Here is a 20,521-nt window from a genome sequence, read left to right as displayed (position 1 = left end):
ACTTTTATCCTTCTGCAGTTATTCCTCAAGAGTCTAATGATTCTGCTTTCTTACTTTGTTTTGATAGAATTTTATTTATTTATTTTTTAAAGATTTTATTTGACAGAGGCACAGCGAAAGAGGGAACACAAGCAGGGGGAGCAGGCTTCCCGCAGAGCAGGGAGCCCGATGTGGGGCTCGATGTGGGGCTCGATGTGGGGCTCGATCCCAGGACTCTGGGATCATGACCTGAACCGAAGGCAGACGCTTAACGACTGAGCCACCCAGGCACCCCTGTTTTGATAGAATTTTAAAGTGTGTGTTCCTTTCCTTTTCTGTTCTTTAGAAATCAGTCCAGACGAACTGGATGAGACAGGCACGAATTTGAGGAATAACAGAATCCAGTTCAGTGAAAATATTGATTAAACACCTTCACCAAAGTAAAAGTTAATATGAAAAGCCTTGTAAGAACATAGAAGATTACATATGGGGATTATTATAAAGACTTGCATATTGAACCAACTTTTTGTTTTTATTTTCTCCTACATAAAGCAGATACCATACTCTTTCATTTAAAGTATATATAAATAGGATTACACAGAAGTTCAGTGATAGAGCAAGAAATCAGCAGCAACTTCCATTATTGTTAACTTCCTTTAAAGTAAGATTTTATTCGAGTGTTTTTCTAAAAATCTTTAATGCTCAAGTCTCACAATTTCAAAATAGGGGGCTCACGGGGAGATATAAAACAAACTAACGTTAGACAATGGGACTCACATTTTGATTTTCAATCCAGAAGTGTGTATGTATGTGTGTATGTGTACATGCACAACCGTCCAGTGTATGCGTGGCTTCTCACATTTGGCGTGGGCATACAGAATCTTTTTTACAGCTGATTTACCAATGTACAACATGGACTCATTTTTGAATCATGATTCTTTTATGAAACAGGATGTCTCCTACTCATAATGCTTAAGGTAGCAAAATGCCTGTTATCATCGTGGCTCGATATATTCCATTGCTGAGAATCCTCCTCTAAATCTGAGGCTCAGAAAATGTACTCCATTTTACGTAATTATACCCTTGGAAATCACCATTTCTGCCGCTGCAAGTTGAATGCCACTGCTTAGGAGGTATGAAGTATTCCTTTGTTGCAGGTGGACAAACCATAAATGTGAAAACGACAGTAGACCATGTGCAAAAACACATTCAATGATGTAAAACAAATTTTTCTGAATTTATATCTTCCATCATTAGTCAGAGCTAAGCAACATTTGAAAAAAAGAAAAAGTGCCTTTTAAATAAAATACACAATTGCTAATTCAAACCATGGGCATTTGGCGTTGTTTTTCAGGAGACTGGATGGGTGGGTTGTTTTGATCTACTGCGACCCACACTATGTGTTTACAACTGGGCTTGCTGAAATAACAGCTGGAGCTTGGCAGTGAGGTTTTTCTCCGCCAAATTAACTGAGCTGTATGGGGATAAAATCTGTGACCTTGTCTTCATTAACCCGGTGCTTTACCCAACTGACTTAACGTCTCCAGTCCACTTTGGGCTGCATGTGTTGTTTACAACAGCAGACAAACAAAAACGGAGTGTGTAACGTCATCAATATGGGCAACATTTTCATTTTAAAATGAAAGGTTTTCTTGAAGAAGCCAATATCTTAATTAATCACTGTTAACCACAGCATTCAACTAGATACAAAGCTGTCACTGCTAGATTCAGCATTTTAAAATATAAGAGATGCTGCTGTTAATGTTAGGAATATTCCTGGGTCCCTGGTTTAGAAATGGCGATCCGTGGAAAATCAGCAGCCTTTTTTCTCAAGCCGTGGTAGATTATCATCAAGCCGGACCCTGACATAGTCTTATACATAGTCTTCTGCTGTCTATGTAACACTGATTCTTAAGCCACTTAAGTTGTGCTACTTTTATTTATTCATGAAACTTGTCTTGGTCTATCTCAGGCTAGTCATAGATCAGTTTCATCCCTGGAATTTGTGTTTAATTAACTTCCCAAATCTGTCACTCATCTCTGAAAGCATGTGTTTCACTTCTTAATTTGGCCATTGTTCACATTGTCAACTAGTTTAGTGTTGACCTAATACGTTGCATGGGAAATAGAGTTTGAGGATTGTTTTTTTTATTTCAATTTGTCAATGATAGTGTACCTGTATTAGGTAAAACATCATGAAGCAAGTTACATGTAGGTTCTGCAGGTTTTCCTGATTATATAAAGGCTTGTGATTTTTTCCCGAAGGAGGGCTTGTTGAAGTACTGCAACAGTGATTGAGCTATTGTATAAATTATCTTATTTATCAAGGGTTGTGTTTCAAATATTTAAAAGACCTGTAAGTTCCTGTAGTCCATCTTCTCATTTTACAGGTGAGAAAATGAGACTGAGGAAGGCTTCAGGAAGTGATGTGATAATATATCTAGGGAGAACTCAGATCTATTTATTCAAGCAACATTTCATCACTGCACACATTTGTGCTGGTATTTTTGAAGTCAAATTTGTTGTAACATTTTATGAAGGCATACTTTAGTTAATTTGACTGATATCTATATTTCTGTAATAAGAAAGCAACATATATCACCTACGTCTTTTTTATTACTGGAAATGGAGAAGCCAGGTGACCAAGTCAAGATTGGCTGATGTCAATATGAATCAACATCCTGCTTCAAATATTACCCTCTGTTTGCCACTTCAAACTCATGAGATATGTATGCTAACAGATGAAGTACCAAGTTCTAAAGCTTTTTATATTTGCTAAAAATATTTTTAAATGCAACGTTGTGACTGCTTCCTCTGCCGAAATGTAAATAGTAAATCCACCAGTTCCTAGAAGCCATTTTTAGTATTTGTTTCAGCATTGTTTTGCTGGGCTAGAATTTTAAGCAAACATATAAAGTAACTGGTTGGCAAAAGACTTAAAATATTTTTTGAGCGCCTAGTTCATGATAAGCCTGCTCTAAGTACTAGAGATGGTAAAAACACTTTGACCCAAGCTTTGATGGTCAAATTCGAATTATAGCAAATTATAGCAAAGAAACAACTCTATTCTTCACAGCAACAACAACCACAACAACAAAATAACTGGATACGTTTTAATACCAGTGTTTTACACTAAGTTCTATGGGAGAATGAGGGAGTAACTCATTATTTTGAGGAGGTCCATATATTTTTTTAGAGAAGGGGTGGAAATTAAACATTAGACACCAGAGAATGAATTGGAATTCGCTAGGTACACAAGTGAGGAAAGGGATTATAGGTTAAGGAAACAGAAAAGCTAAGTGATGGAAATAAGAACACAAAGGTATATAAGGGTAAGAGAATCCATATAGTTAGTGTACAAGGTGTGTGGTGAGGAGTGTTTAAATAAGGCAGAGTATGGCTGGGTATGTGGAGTCCACATGGTAAATAACTTTGTGGCCTTAATAAGAAGTTTGCTTTCGGGCACCTGGGTGGCTCAGTCGGTTAAGCGTCTGCCTTCAGCTCAGGTCATGATCCCAGGGTCCTGGGATCGAGCTCTGCATCGGGCTTCCTGCTCAGAGGGAGGCCTGCTTCTCCTTCTCCCACTCCCCCTGCTTGTGTTCCCTCTCTCACTGTGTCTCTCTCTGTCAAATAAATAAATAAAATCTTAAAAAAATAAAATAAAATTCCTATCAATATCCTAAAATAATATCGGGACAGGTATGCAAAGGTATGTCAGCATGGATGTTTATCACAGCGTTGTCAATTAAAAAAAACCAAATATCAGTCAGTAGCTATATGGTTAAATAAATATGGATACATCCAGGTGCGCCTGGGTGGCTCAGTCGTTAAGCGCCTGCCTTCGGCTCAGGTCATGATCCCAGGGTCCTGGGATCGAGCCCCGCATCGGGCTCCCTGCTCAGCGGGGAGCCTGCTTCTCCCTCTCCCACTCCCCCTGCTTGTGTTTCCTCTCTCGCCGTCTCTCTCTCTGTCAAATAAATAAAAATTTAAAAATCTTAAAAAAAAAAAAGTTTGCTTAGTCTTAGGGTGTGTGTGAGTGTGAGTGTGTAGTGTAATATCATGTTAAGTGCCTATCTCTGGGTGCCACGCTGTTGTTAAGGCAGGTTTAGGTAGGATAAGCATAGTCCCTTATTCCTTTCTTTCTAAAGTAATTATTGCATGTAATCTTTAATGCAACTCAGGTCATAGAGCAATGAGTACTTTTTTTGGTAAATGTTAATACTGAGAAAAATGAAGGGAATCATGAGTAGAACTGTCTTTCATCAAAGCAAAGGCGAGTCCTCCTCAACCTTGTACTATACATATTGGTGGAAGATAATTGCATACATTATTCATTTTTGAAATATGACTTTTGTTCCAAGCTACTACTATTTATTTCTGTGTGTGGGGGGGGTTGCTGGGGTTGGGGAGAGTAGTATGAAAGTGAGAAGAACCTAGCAGATGAAGGTTGAACATGTCACTAGCTGGTCCAAGGAAGTTTAAGTTAAAAATCCACTCCAAACCTTTATTTCTTTAAAGATTTATTTATTTATTTCAGAGAGCTTGAGCACGAGTGAGGGGAGGAGCAGAGAGAGAGGGAGAGAAGCAGACTCCTCACTGAGCAAGGAGCCTGACTTGTCTTGATCTCATGACCTGAGATCATGAGCTGAGCTGAAATCAAGAGTTGGACACTTGGTTAACTGAGCCACCAAAAGCTCCTCCACTCCATATCTTTATAAAGGATATCATCTAACAGAAAACATAGCAAAGATACTGTATATAGAATTTCCAGATTATTTTGAAAAAAAAAATACTTCGGTTGATGCATTCTTTCAAACTAAAAAAATATTTTTAGTTTTATTTAGTATTATTTTATTTTTCTTTCTTAATTTTGTTCACTAATATTGTAGTTTATCAAATAAAGAATCTTCACAATTTGATAGCTCTATGAATATTTGTTCAGTTTTCACAAAATTAGAGCTTTTGTGCAGTACCATATTTAAAGACTCTTCTGGAGTACAATCCAATTAGCATCTTATAAATTATGCAAATATGAATGAGTCAGTGAGTGGGAACTTCTGCCAAAGTTCACTGCTTGTTCTCAACATATTGCTATTTACAAATACCTCGAGTTAGTTTTAATGTAAATTCTTTTTGAAGTACTATTATGAATACTTAAGGCAATAATTCACATTTTAAATTACACAGAATAATGTCAAACACAAATGCCTGTAGATAATTGTTGCAATTTCCTCCAGTTTGGCAATCCTCTTATGAGAAATTAAGTCACATTTTTTTTCTTAGTAACACTGATTTTCCATCATTACCAGGAGAGCAGATCAATTCAGCCTCTTAAATTCTTTCAGTAGGTTTGATATAATCAGACTGATTATTGACTGTGTTTGAGCATTCATAATCCTTATGTTTGGTATTTGGGGATATGTGAAAAATCTGTAGACCAGACTTTCTATCTGGAAGTAATGTCCATGACAAATAGAAAAAATCATATATAGAAAAATATTTAAGAAAGTGAAGATTAAATGGACAGAAAAGGGAAACATTTATTAGCTGTTGGTGGTCAGGCAGAGGGTCAAGGAGTGAGTGATCAACCATAAGTAAAATGCAGATCATCATGAAATGTTCAGGCTTGGGGGTCACACCCCTGAGAACATATGAAAGACCCTGTCTACTGGCATATCATCCTTGCAGCCAGTCGGTGTTCTCTGAGCATCGGAGAGTTTACTGTCTACAGTGGAAGGGAAATTAATACTGCTTAAATATTTTCCACAGATTCTCTCCTCTGCAGACATGTTCAGTTTGGGCTGAAGAGTGTCAAGAGTAAAGGTGTCCTAAACATGTCATCATTGCAGACTTTTTGGGTCTGGTCCTTACCTACTCTCCTATTTCTTTGTCCAACACTGCTATGAAAATTCTCCGTTCTGGTCCAATTGGATGCCTTTTCCCAAAACAACTCAATAACTACTGTGTGCCAGCCCCTCTCTCCTTTCCATTTGGCCAAACCTTCCTCCACTTTCTTCCAGCTCAAGTCTCCACTCTTGCAAATTTTCATTTAGCCTTCTGGACTAGATGTGTGCAGACTATGCCTTTCTTCCAAATAAAAATTGGTCTTATAAGCTTTAAAATAATAGTGGTAGTTGTTTATTTTGGTGTAATTTCCATTTTCATTAACACAGTGGAAATAATATAAAATCATATTTGCTGCTGAGTATTTTGCAAGGGAGGAAAGAACAGTTTTGAAGTAAATGTCTTCATTAACTTTTGAATGCTTGAAAATCCAGTAGGATTGGATAGTTCAATCCATTTCCATTGTAATTCCTCTGAGGACAATAAGTTGGTTTCAGATATATAGTGAATGTAATAGAGCATTTATTATACTGCAGGGATAAAATGGAGGAAACACTAAAGGACTAATGGACTAATTATGCTAAGATATTTCCATTTCCAGGCAGACATGTAATAAAATAATCAACACTTCTATCTCAACTTACTCATTTTACAGATGTGGGAGATATAGTAATATCAAATTATACTAACAAATTTTCAAATGTATTTATTAAGCCTGTTTCTTTTCCCCAAATGCCCATTTCTCCTTGGCTTTTTTTTTTACTGTGGTCCTGTGTTTATTTATATCATAACTAACAGAATTTTAAAAATATTTTCTAATGCATCTGGATCTTTTTAAAAATCAAAACCATAGATATAACAACATCATACAAATACAAACAAAAGAAGATGACCTAGGGTATGCTGTAGTGGGAAGGGTGGGGTCTTCCAGTTTGGCATACTTTTGGTTCCCCACTTATATTCTCCATAACCTTGGACGCTGAGGTACCTCAGTGGAGATAATTTGAAAATTACTGATCTACCTAAAAATTAATTATAGTGACTTTATTCCCCATTGTACCCTGTGTAAATGCTAGCCACAGAGCTGATTGAGTCATTTTTATATGATTATACATATTTATATATCCCCATATATATAATTGCATGGAGCTGTAATTGAATGTGAATGAAAGGTAATCCATCTTCCTTAATTCATTTGAGAAGTAATCATAAAATAGAATGGTTGGTCCTATGTTAATTGTTAATTATGACATAATTTCTCTGCAATAAAACTATCAGATAAATAGGTAATGTATGACATTTTCATGAGTTAGTTTAGCAGTTTGGTTAAAATATAAAGTGTTTCATGTCTGTCTTGTTATACATTTATTAATGCCATATGGTCGATCATCTGTGTGGCTGTCTTCCTAACTGGTTTCAGATAGCAGAAAGTGAAAACACATTTGCTTTATAACAATATAGAAAATAAATATTTCCCACTATAAATAGGTATAAACATGATTATTTGTCAACAAAATATATTTCATCATTTTATAAAAATCTATACAAAATATTTAATATACAAAATATACTAGAATTATACTAAAATATACTGCAATATATACTTTTTTAAAATTTTAAGCCAAAGATGTAGTCTATTTAATTCAGAAGAATTTTTTATTGAAATAGAAAAAGGCATAAAATTATAAGATCTAAGAGCTGGAAGTTCCTATAAAATTATCTTCTCCAATCGTTTCATTTTATAGATAGGGATGATAATGCCTGTTTTTTAAAAATTCAATATCCCTTCTAGGGTGAATGATTTGAGAAATGGTTGATATCTCTCCGAAGGCCATTGCACTTCAGAGTTTTAGATTTAACGTGACATTTCACACAAAACAGAAGTGTTGATTATGTAATAAGTAAAGCATATTGCAATATAATTGTTCTACATGAGTTGTGAGTGCCCATTAAGAATGACTTTGGTAAAATAGATGTCATAATTGTGCTCATTAAGCAATCTGAATGTTCATCTGTGGGTGACTGATTATTTTCTTTCAAAACAATACTGAAGATATATTAGGAAAAAAAAATTGAAAGCTTCCACATTGTTCACCTGGATAATAGCCAGACTTACACGGGATGGTTTGTGTGCAACCTCCAAAAACAAGTTAATTAAGTAGTGCAGTGTTTATTGAATAAAACAGAACTAAAAAGCAGTGATTAAAAATACTTAAGCTGATTCAGAATAGGTTGTTTTATATAGTGAACACTTCTGCACTCATTCTTTGTCAACCAATGCAAGTGTATGTATATGTATTTTAATTGACTTTATCTCCCAATACAGAATTAGATAAGCACTTGGGCCTCATGATCATGGGTATATGTGTTTTTGGTAATTTGTTTTATAATGACAGATACTGGATCACATCATACTTGTGTCTGAAATGCAGTTGAAAAGATATCTGTAAGATGAATCATCTTTTTTGTGTTCAGGGAGCTAAGATGATACAAAATATTGTATGTCCCAAGCACGTGTGCTTTCATATACCTAACCATGATAATATCAATTCTAGAGTGGTAAACAAGGCCATATAAAATATGAAAATAATTCGTATACATCTTTGGGAGAAAATGAGTTGTTCAGAGAATTAGTTCAAAACAGCCCATTAATGAACTCTAATCCAAATACAGGCATGCCTCATTTTATTGTCCTTCACAGATATATGTTTTTTTACAAACTGAAGGTTTGTATGCTCAGCAAGTCCATTAGAGACATTTTTCCAACAACATTTGCTCATTTTGTGTCTCTGTGTAACATTTTGGTAATCCTTATAATATTTCAAACTTTTTTTCCTTTCAAGTTTTTATTTAAACTCTAGTCAGTTAACATATATGGTAAAATTGGTTTCAGGTATAGACTTTAGTGATTCATCACTTGCATATAACACCCAGTGCTCATCACAACAAGTGCCCTCCTTAATACCCATCACCAATCTAACCCATCCCCCACCCACCTTTCTCCATCAACCCTCAGTTTGTTCTCTATAGCGAAGAGCCTCTTATGGTTTACTTCCCTCTCTTTCTTTTTTTATTTTTCTCCCCTTCTCCTCTGTTCATCTGTTTTGTTTCTTAAATTCCATATATGAGTGAAATCATATGGTATTTGTCTTTCTCTGACATTTTGCTTAGCATAATACACTCTAGCTCCATCCACATCATTGCAAATGGCAGGATTTCATTCTTTTTGATGGCTGAATACTATATATATATAGAGAGAGAGAGAGAGAGATTTGATATAGATATAGATAGATATAGATATCTTCTTTATTATTTCAAACTTTTTAATTATTATTATATTTGTTATGATAATCTGTGATCAGTGATATTTTATGTTACTGTTTTAATTGTTTTGGAATGCACAAACTGTGCCCATATAAGACAGCGGACTTAATGGATAATTGTGTGTTCTGACTGCTCCACTGCCCAGCCATTCTCCCATCTCTCTCCCTTTTCTTGGGCCTCCCTATTCCCTGAGACACAGCAGTATTGAAATTAGGCCAACCAATAGCTCTACAATAGCCTCTAAGTATGTACACTTGTAAGTGAAAGGAAGAGTCACACATCTCTTACTTTCAATCAAAAGCTAGAAATGATTAATTTCAAGTGAGGAAGACACGTTGAAGGTTAAGATAGGCCAAAAGATGGCCTCTTGTGCTAAAGAGTTAGCCAAGTAGTGAATGCAAAGGACAAGTTCATGAAGGAAATTTAAAGTGCTACACTAGTGAACACATGAATGATAAGAAAGCAAAACAGCTTTCTTGGTAATCCAGAGAAAATTTTAGTGGTCTGGATAGAAGAGCAAACCAGCCACCACATTCCCTTAAACCAAAGCCTAATCTGAAGTAAGATCCTAACTCTCTTCAATTCTGTGAAGGCTGAGAGAGGTGAGGAGGCTGATGTAGAAAAGTTTGAAGCTAGTAGAAGTGGCTCATGAGGTTTAAGGGAAGAAGCCATCTCCATAACATATAAGTGCAAGGTAAAGGAAGCAGCAAGTGCTGATGTAGAAGCTGCACAAAGTTATCCAGAAGATCTAGCTAAAATAATAAATTCAACTGGCTACACTAACAACAGATTTTCAATGTAGATGAAACAGCCTTCTATTGGAAGAAGATGCCATCTAAGACCTTCTTAGTAAGAGAAATCTGTCTGACTCAAAGCTTCAAAGGACAGGCTGACTCTCTTGTTAGAGTTGAATGCATCTGGTGACTTTAAGTTGAAGCCAATACTCATTTACCATTCCAAAAGTCCTGTGGTCCTTACAAATTATGCTAAATCTACACTGCCTACGTTCTATAAATGGAACAACAAAGCCTGGATGAAGGCACATCTATTTACAACATATTTTAAGCCCACTGTTGAGACCTACTGCTCAAAAAAGATTCTTTTCAAAATATTACTGTTCATTGACAATGCACCTGGTTTCCCAAGCATTCTGATGGAGATATGCAATAAGATTAATGTTGTGTTCATGCCTGCTAATACAACATCCGTTCTGCAGTCCATGGATCAAGGAGTAATTTTGACTTTCAAACCTTATTATTTTAGAATTACAATTTTTTTTTTTTACACAGGCAGGTGAAAAATTTTATTTCACAGTTGTCTTTAAAACCACAAAGACACTATGTTCCTCATATAAAAACATCAGTACAGATACCTATACTTTCTAGAAAATGATTATATAGACCCTCTCAAAGAAAAATGCACACCATTATATGGTTTCAGACAAGTTGCTAAGGAAAAACACATCTGGACTGATTCCTAAGTGTAGATTATTGTCATCAGTACATGTTCCTGCATTCTTACAGATTTGATAATAAACGTATAGACTGGCTTGTAACTTAATGTTCCATCAGTTCATCAACCTTTTCTGCAGGTTCATCAGCAGGTTGAGCAGGCTGTGCCTTTCTCTGTGGTCTTTCTTCAAGACCTTCCAGGAATGGAGATACATCATCATCATCATCATAAATCATAAACTCCAAGTCTCTACCAATAATTCCAATGGAAACATTCATTGTAGTTAGGTCCTGTTCTGCAGGAAGTGTCTCTCGTAAGGCATGAAGACCATGTTTAACCAGTTCATTCAAATTGCACTCCATAAACCCAGACATATGTCTCTCCAAGTAAGTACGAGCTGACTGAGAATGGGCTCCAATGGACATGGCTCTATAGTCAAAATAGTTGGCAGATGGACAGGTTTGGAAAATGTGAGGGCCCATATCATCATAACCAGCAATAAGCAGCCCAACACCATATGGTCTCCAGGCATATCGTTCTGTTGGTATCTGGGCCTTGTTTCCAATTAGAGATACAAGACGAGACACAGGAAGAGGTCTGTCAAATACAAATCTGAAATCCAAGCACTCTTGGCACATAAAATTACATAACAGTCTAGCATCAGCAGTAAGTCCTGCAATTGAGATACCAATATGGTTGTCAACATGGAGAATTTCTTCTGATGAGCTACAAGCTCTGACTATGCTCTCTTCAATGTAACCAACACTGCATGAGTTTTTGATTTCAGACCAACTGTGGCTGAACCTTGCTTGACAGCTTCCCTTGCATACACAATTTGATGAATCCTGCCCTGAGTGCTCCAAACAGTGACACCATTATCATACTGGTTGCAAAACATGGTCCTGGCGTGGGTCTGGCTGCGGCCTCCTGCAGAGGTGCGGGTTCAGGAGGGTTGCCGAAACTACCACTCGGGGATCTCTAGAATTACATTTTATAATTCTATAGCTTTCATAGATAGTGATTCCTCTGATGGATCTGGGCAAAGCAAAAGGAAAACCTTCTCAAAAGAGTTCACCATTCTAGATGCCATTAAGAATAATCATGATTCATGAAGAAATCAAAATATTAATGTAAAAAGGAGTTTGAAAGAAAAGAAGTTGATTCCAACACTTATGGATGACTTTGGACTTTGAAGGGATTCAAGACCTCAGTGGACAAAGTAACTGCAGATGTGGTGGAAAGAGCAAGAAAACTAGAATTAGAAGAGGACTCTGAAGATGGGACTGAATTGCTGAAGTCTAATGATAAAATTTGAAAGGATGAGGAGTTGCTTCTAATGGATGAGCAAAGAAAGTGGTTTAAAAGTGGTTTCTTGAGATGGAATCTACTCCTGGTAAGATGTTGTGAAGATGGTTGAAATAACAAGAAGTATTTAGAATATTATATAAACTTAGTTTATAAAGCAGCAGCAGGGTATGAGAGGATTGACTCCAATTTTGAAAGAAGTTCTGCTGTGGGTAAAATGCTATTAAACAACATTGCTTGCTACAGATAAATTGTTCCTGAAAGGAGGAGTCAGTCGATGCAGCTAAGTTCATTATTTTAAGAAATTGCTCGGTCCCTTGGGTGGCTCAGTTGGTTAAACACCTGACTCTTGATTTCAGCTCAGGTCATGATCTTAGGGTCATGGGATCGAGCTCTGTGTTGGGCTCCATGCTAGGAGTGGAACTTGCTTAAGATTCTCTCTCTCCCTCTCCCTTAGCCCCTCCCTCCATCATACTCTCTCTCTGTCACTCTTTAAACAAACAAACAAAAAAAAACAAAAAGAAATTGCCAATCATCCCAACCTTCAGCAACCACCACCCTGATCAGTCAGCAGCCATCAATATTGAGGCAAAGACCCTCCATCAGCAAAAAGATTACCCCATGCTGAAAGCTCAGATGATGGTTAGCACTTACTAGCAATAGAGTATTTTTTAAGGTACATACACTTTTTTAGACATAATGCTATTACACATTTAATAGACTACAGCATAGTGTAACATAACTTTTATATGCACTGGGAAACCAAAAAAATTAGTTTTTCTCACTTTATTGCCATATTCACTCTGTTGTCGTGGTCTGAAAGCAAACCTGCAATATCTCGAGGTATATCTGTACTTATAAATATGTCATTCTGAATTGCCACCACAAACAAAATGCATTTTCTCAGTTGTCACACCAGAGATGTGATGCATAGCATCTTGTCAGTTAACAATTGTTCTGTTTGGCACTATGAATATTTAGGATACTCCACACTGTCTCTTATTTATGTGCCCATTCACACCCAAGATGTTCAGAGGTTCTTTAGTCACTGGAGGTCATTAGCCCTAACTTACCACCTCACTGTCATGGTGTCAGTTGGCCAAGTTTTCACAGATATGGCACGGGCTGCAGTGATTTTGCTTTCTTGTTTTTCAAATAAAATTCCATAATATTTTCGTTGGTGATATAGATAATTAGAAGAATTCATGGAGAGCTTTAGTTGTCTCTTCCATCAGAAATGCCAGAGGTAATGTTTAATTCTTGCTACTCATAGTCCTTACTATCCGGAACTTTACTTGGAACTCTCCCTTGGCTGCTCTGGTCACAGCTAACTTTGGAATAATAAAATATGGAGACAAGTTTGTTTTTGTTTTAGTTTTTGTCATCTTTATCCCCACCTGACTGATTTCAGAGGACAAATAAGGCATCACACTGGCATAAGAACAGTGGTTCAGAAAAGTGAGAGAAGCATATTATAAATATTCTGAGTTGTACAAAGTAATGCAATTGAAATGACTGGTTCTTTTTTGAGTACCTCTGCATTCCACAAACCAGTCAAAGGTCTAAATCCATACACACTGCTGAAAAGTGAAAATGTGGTTCAGGCATCTGTATAGTTCAGATTGTATTGAACACTTTAATTATATACCCGATATAATTATATATTACTATAAACCCAATATTTATACTGTTAAACTGAAAGAAGAGAGATAAAAAGACCCAAGCTGAGACATTAATTTTTATTTAAGCATCCGATAAGTGAGGATTACTCTGGTAAAGGTGAAAGACCCTTCCAACGCAGAGTCTGAAATACCTGTTTCTGTCATTATACACTAATTGGAATTATAACTATTTTCTTTGACACCTTTCAGAAGCCTCTACGGTGGTTTTAATGAAAGTCCCTTGTGAAAGTAATGATGTTATATTTTTACCTTGAAACTTATACCAAACAAATATTTCAGATTATCTTTGAGAAGAAGCATATCTGTCTTATGATACATTTCTTATATAAAGACAGAAAAGTAAGTACATATTCTACTGAGGTCAGAAAGTAAATTTTAATGTAAGGATTTCTATTAACTCTGTATGACATTCTGTAAACAAATCCCAATGAAATTAGACTTGTTTTTTAGACGATTGTAATGTAATCCAATGGGATTATTTCTATCTTGGAGTAAGTCTTCAGAACAACTCAAAATTACTATGAGTAAAATAAAGCTTATGTTCTAAGTGCTTCAATTGAGCAGTTAGAGTGTATCCTCTGGGATAGATAGGTCATTTGTTGTTTCTATCATTAAATGATAGACCATAAGTGTTCCTTTGTACATGCCATTCTCCTCTGCATCCTAATATCAGCTGGTGGTGTGGAATATACATACTACAGAACCAAGATGGGAATCTAATTTGGTTGAGATGAGGGTGTATGTCATATAGAACAGCCAGAGTGACATCTCAGAGGCTTTCCTTCCCAGGCTGTATCTGGAGTTCCTAAGGTGCTATGTTTCTGAATTCTGCATAGTACATAGACCTAATTGGGTGGATATTTCAATAGATGCGTTTCAACAACTGAATATTGATTAGCTGGTTATTACCTTTGGTGTCCTTAGACATCTCACAATTTTCAGACCATTATCTTTAAAATGAGCTTGGAATGTGCTTTTATATTCCACTCTAGCTCAAATACTCTCTGATCACCAAGATTCCAGATGGAGACATATTAGCTCCTCCCTTTTACTTAAATTAGAAAACAGATGATATAAATTATCGTGCATCAAATTTACTACAGAATTGGATGAAAACACATAGGATTTTATTTGTTGAATATTTAATTATGTAAATGCATAATGCATATATCTGCATATAAGTGTATAGGTTATATTATGTATAATGAATTACATATTAACATGATATATATTATCTATTATATCTTATACATGGTGAATGAACTGAGAAAAGTGTATCTCTCCATAAGAGAGCCTTTATACTAACATTTATTACACAACCATTCATCTACATCAGGGGTTGGCAAACATTTTCCAGAAAGGGCCAGATAGTAAATATTTTAGGCTCTGCAGGCTACATGGTCTCAATCCTTACTACTCAGCTTTGTTACTATAGGACCCAAGTACTCATAGACAATACATAAGTGGATGAGTGTGGCTGTGTTTCAATAAAGTTGTATTTACAAAAACTGGTGGTAGGCTGAATTTGGCTTTTATGCCAAAGCTTGTCCTGATCTAGGTTATGTGGAAAAAATTGTGAATATATTCACAATCTAATGAAATATGTTCATTGCTATTGTGGCTTCATTTCTACCATGCAAACAATGTCTAGAAAGATGACTAGTTTATTAGATGATGTTAATATTATTTTCCTTTTGATAGATTAAAAAAATCAAGAAATTCTAACACAAGTATCTATGTAATTTATCATTATTCTAAACTCCAGTGAGCAAATTATATTAAATTGAAGTCATATCATATGATTTAGACCTGCACCATCCCAGACAATAGCTTCTAGACAAACATGACTGTATATATTGAAACTAATATAATCAAAAATTCAGGGTCATAGTTATAAAGATATATTTCAAATGCTCAATAGCCACATGTTTCTAGGTTACCACATTGGATAGCATAGAGAACATGTCCATTATTGCAGAAAGTTCTATTGGACAGTGCTGATACTGGACCAAAATCACATATTCAACCATTATAGATAAAAAAGGCAAACATCTTCATAGAAATGATAGAAGTAAATTGTGCCAGAAGGAAATAAATTCTAAACTTTCAGAATCTATAATTATTAAGTTTCAAACCCTCAAATATTTCCATTTATACTATTACCACAGAAATTTCCTTGAGATGTGTGTCATGCCCTCATATATTTAAAAAGAAATTCCAGTTCAGGGTCTAAGATGTAAATGCCATCTGTTGAAGTTACTCAACCAAAGTGCTGAAGGCTACCAAATTGCTTCTTGTTGACTCCTACTACTCAGAACTTATTAAATAATTTTAAGCAAATTTAATTCTAAAATCTGAGCTTGCATGTACCCAAAAGGGTTTTCTGTAAGCCTTTCTGTGTGTGTGTGTGTGTGTCTGTGTCTGTGTGTATTTATTTATTTATATAAATTGTATTACTTTGTTACTGATCATCCTCTATGAACTCACTCCCAGCACAGGGCATTAAAAATAATTTCATTTGTATTTGAAAAATGAAGGGCCCAGAGAAATTTGAATCAAGACACATTTTAGCTTATAAAAGGCTTTTATTCCTTTATGAGTTCTCATTACTGAAACATTTTAGAAATCTCAGAAAAATATTGAGATTCTCAAGGAAAGTACACAGAACAGGTTTTAATTTTTTAATCTAGTCAAGGGAAACAGCCTTGAATCAATTATCCACAGTTTTCAACGTATGATCAAGGATTTTGACAATATTTAGATGTTGAATTGCCAGGCTATTAGCAACCAAGAGATTTGATTAGACATCCATATTAATAAACACCTGTCATAATAGCATAACAGATGTTCTAGAAGCATGGCTAACCCAAAATGTAAATTTAAAACTTTGGTCATATTCCTCTACAATGTGATGCCTAAATTAAATTTCATTACTTTACTCTATTTGTTTTACTAAAACTCAACTGCTAAAATAATTTTGCTCAATAAAAAAGTGTTTTTTATTTTAAATGATTAAAAGATCTTTGAAATCAAAGCCTATTGCCCAAATATTTGAAATTATCGGTTAAAAGTACATTAATGATGTGGTGTGTGTGTGTGTTTGTATTTATATATATGTATATATGTGTGTATGTGTGTATATATATTGGACCAATTATTTTAAATTTGTGATCATTGAGAACATGTAATTTTAATTGATAATCACATATGTAAGTCACTCAATTTTTGACAAAGGTTTATTTATTTATTGAACAATGATCCACTCAATACAATGGTTTCTATAATGTAGTAAACTCTTGAAACTAATACATTCTCTTCCCCTAGGAGCATATTCCATGAAAGCAGTATAGAGAAATATCATGTGTAAAGAAATATTTATTATTTGAATAAATTTAATAAATAAGCAATGTGTATTATCAAAGAAATAAATGTGTGTATAAAACCAAAAATAAGTATGAACTGCGCTGAGGGTGTGTTTTATTATACAAATGTGCTTACTTTTCTCAGTACAACTCCAAATATGGAACATTTCTTATGCAAACTTATATGATATTTAGGCAAGTATCAATCTAAGGGAGTGTGTACTAGTTAACTATGCCAGATTATTAAGTATTTGTCTCAAGAAATTCCAACATCATATGCAAGTACTAACTGCATTCATGTATTTCTATAGGAACTTGAAGTCTAACCCATTTTAAAGTAGTGTTTTTGAGTGGTGGCTTCTTCACTCCACCCCCCAAAATGGTAGCAAATTGGCATCTAGTTCCTACTGGGTAAGAGCATCAGTTCTTACAGAAACTAGTTATAAATGGAGTAGTAGGAAAATCCAAGGATAGTGGTTAAAATAAACATCTGAGGGAGCAATGTTATGGGTGCCACACAAGAATGACAGTCTGAAAGTTGTCTGTAAGGAGATAAGACTTTTACAGAGAACTGAGTTATATGTATATTTTCAGGTGATGGTAAATTAACCATAATGAATATTTCAAAATTGCTTAATTTACACCTATTTCCATTTATTAACTGACTTATTTTTATTCATAATCATGGTTAGATGATAAAATATCTAGTTCTGTGTTGAAGTTCAAATATCATCTTACAATAAATTTAGTTCAAACTGAAGGTTGAAATACAAATGGTAGGGTTTCTCTTCCTCCTCCTCTTTTCTCTCACTACCCTTCCATGAAGCTACCCAGACCTCCACAGCCTATATTGTGCAGCTTTTGTTCTTCACAGAAACTTGGCCTTAAGTCTTTCAAAATTTCCCCCTTTATTAATTGCTGTTTGTTGCTGAGATTACCTGAGAGGGCTCAGTTTGTTCTCTGAAACTTTGATGTTGTCTTCTCTTTGTAGAGCAGGTGAATTTCCATAAGAACACTGGGTCACATGAGCTTTCCCATGTGACCAAATCTTGACTGTAGCATCAGGTGTTTTCTCCTTATCTCTTTTCTTCCTCCCTTGTTTGGATCAATACAGCAAGCTTATTAGTTGCTACTTTTTTTCTTCTTCCTCTTGGCTTGTTCATTCTGTTAATTTTTTAAATGTCCTTTTTCTTCCTCAGTATTCTAGACTGTATTTTTCAGAAAATACAATGGCGTCTTAACAAACATGCCAAATACCTGAATCTAACCCTTCATTCTCACAGGAGTTGCTTTCTGTGTTGCTCCAGAGGACAGAGTTAGAACCACTGTGAAGAATTCAGGAGATCTTTGTTCAATTTAAAGAAATAACTAGCAGTTAAAGCTGTCAATCTAAAAACAAACAAAACAAAACAAAACAAAACAAAACAAAAACCTATCCCAAGGAGTTACAAGTCCCCAGTCTGGAAATATGCCAGCAGAAATTAGAGAACTATTAGTCATGGAGGTTGGAGAAATTATTTCCACAGTTGAGAGAACCTAGGCTAATTGGCCATCAAGTTCCTGTTCAACTATCAGTTTCTATAATTGTATAGTTCAAAGGCATTTGTGATTATAAAGTATCATGATTCACGTCCACTCTGATTAGCTGTTTCTCATTCACTTATCTCATTTTACTTACTTTTATCCTTTAATATCATTATATATGGTTTATAGTACTTATTCAAGGAAGAAATTAGTTCCTTTGGAAATAGTCTGTGGATCACTTTCACAACTCCAGCTGGTCTCTAGGATGTAAGACCTATATTTTTTTTCTTACTCACATTCAACTAATGTTATTATATGGCTTCTCCTGTCAATCCCAAACTTGGTACAGACATTAATTATTTTCTCCTTCAACCAATATTCTCTGTCCCAACCAGGTATTTTATGATATTACTCGGTTTTCATCTTGCTATTATTAACATCTGAAACTGTCTTATTATTTATTTTATATGTTTATTTGCCTCTCAACTTCACTGGGTGTATATATATATATCAGTCATATATATATATATATATATATATATATCTGATAATCTGTCATTCTTATACTTCAGGTTTGTTAGTATATCAAATTCAACACATATCAAAATCAATAATCTGTGGGAAAGTGGTTTTTTGTTTGTAAAATATCATACAACTGAAACTTACTGTTATGGGTAACATTAAAACATCTATGAAACGAAGGGTCTGTAATCTGTTTTATCCACAAGTAAGACTAACAAGTATCTCCAGTTTTAACTAGCAGCAGAATGGGGAGAAGAAAAAAAAGAGAAGAGGCAAAGAATAAGAGAGAAAACAACAAAAAGAGGGAGAAAAAGAAGATAAAACATACAAGGTGAGATTGCGCAGAGAAGGTATGACCAAGAGGGAAGCAGAGAGGAGGGGGTAGAACCAAGAGAGAAAATGATTATATCTGATAGGGATTTGAGAGTGGCACCCATGGTGACCAGGTAGGCTAAGATCTCTAAACTGGGGCTTCATCCATTTCCAAGCAATAGGCTGTTTGAGGTCAGAGATGAGGCAGAATGTGTGTTTCAATCCAACACAAGATTAGCCAAGATGAAGTGTCATTCCATGGAAAAGGGTGAGTTCCATTGCCAGAGACAATATATCATGTACTTGTTCATTGTTAAAATAAAAACTGCAGCAGGAATATATGAGCATGCTTACCAAGAATCTCTTCTCATGTGGTTGATATGGAACTTTGATTCCAAGAGCAAGACTGTGGCAAGAGGCTTCTCTCTAGTAGTGGGGTATGGACTTCTGAATCCTTAGTATAAGCTACAGTGCACATGATTTGACTTCCCTTTACTTTTGTTCAGCTTGGCCCAGCAGAAACCTCTGCACTTCTCTCAGTCTGGCCTGGCCCACCTTCCCATAGTTAGTTATGTGCATGGCTTAATGACGGGAACATAACCTTTGAAAAGAAAATGAAATCATTAATCTCACTTTGGTGCTCCTCGGGGGCTGAGTGTGTGCAAAACTATAAAGGATGTCCAAGCTGAACTCTCAGAAGACAGAGCAGAACCTCCAATTCCCAGCCCTTCAAGTATTTGCCATGTTTCTAGAAATAGCATCTATTTTTAAAAATAAGTAGTCCTTTTGTTCCTTGGACTTTTTTTCTTAATTGTAATGTTTCTGGCTTTCAATTTGAATTCATCTTTCGCCTTTAGTTCTTTGCTGCTCTAAAAAGCACCTAAAAATAATTCCTGTTGTCTTTACTATAGCATCTGTGCTTACAGGGATAAACTGTTTTTGGTTCTTTAACTTACATTATGCTTCCTTCTCTTATACCCAATAAAGTTAGGAATAATAAAAACATGTTCTTTTTTTTTTTAAAGATTTTATTTATTTATTTATTTGAGAGAGAGAGAGAGCATGAGATGGGGGAGGGTCAGAGGGAGAAGCAGACCCCCCTGCTGAGCAGGGAGCCCGATGCAGGACTCGATCCCGGGACTCCAGGATCATGACCTGAGCTGAAGGCAGTCGCTTAACCAACTGAGCCACCCAGGCGCCCCAATAAAACATGTT

The 20,521-nt window shown here is 35.5% G+C and overlaps 1 protein-coding gene and 1 pseudogene across 1 annotated transcript in view; one reads left to right on the top strand and one right to left on the bottom strand.

The window, feature by feature from the left end:
- The window catches only part of CTNNA3 (catenin alpha 3), a 1,789,288-nt gene that overhangs the window by 1,667,175 nt on the left and 101,592 nt on the right, over positions 1-20,521 (top strand). The gene's annotated exons all lie outside the window — the stretch shown is intronic.
- Positions 10,467-11,497, bottom strand: LOC123840554 (proteasome subunit alpha type-1-like; annotated as a pseudogene).

This window comes from Mirounga angustirostris, unplaced genomic scaffold, assembly GCF_029215605.1.
Source record: "Mirounga angustirostris isolate CCGP_5_RB_7025 unplaced genomic scaffold, mMirAng1.0.hap1 SCAF_6, whole genome shotgun sequence".
In the NCBI taxonomy this organism is placed as follows: Eukaryota; Metazoa; Chordata; class Mammalia; order Carnivora; family Phocidae; genus Mirounga; species Mirounga angustirostris.
Note: the sequence above shows the minus strand (reverse complement) of the source record. Positions and strands in the feature narration are given on the sequence as shown.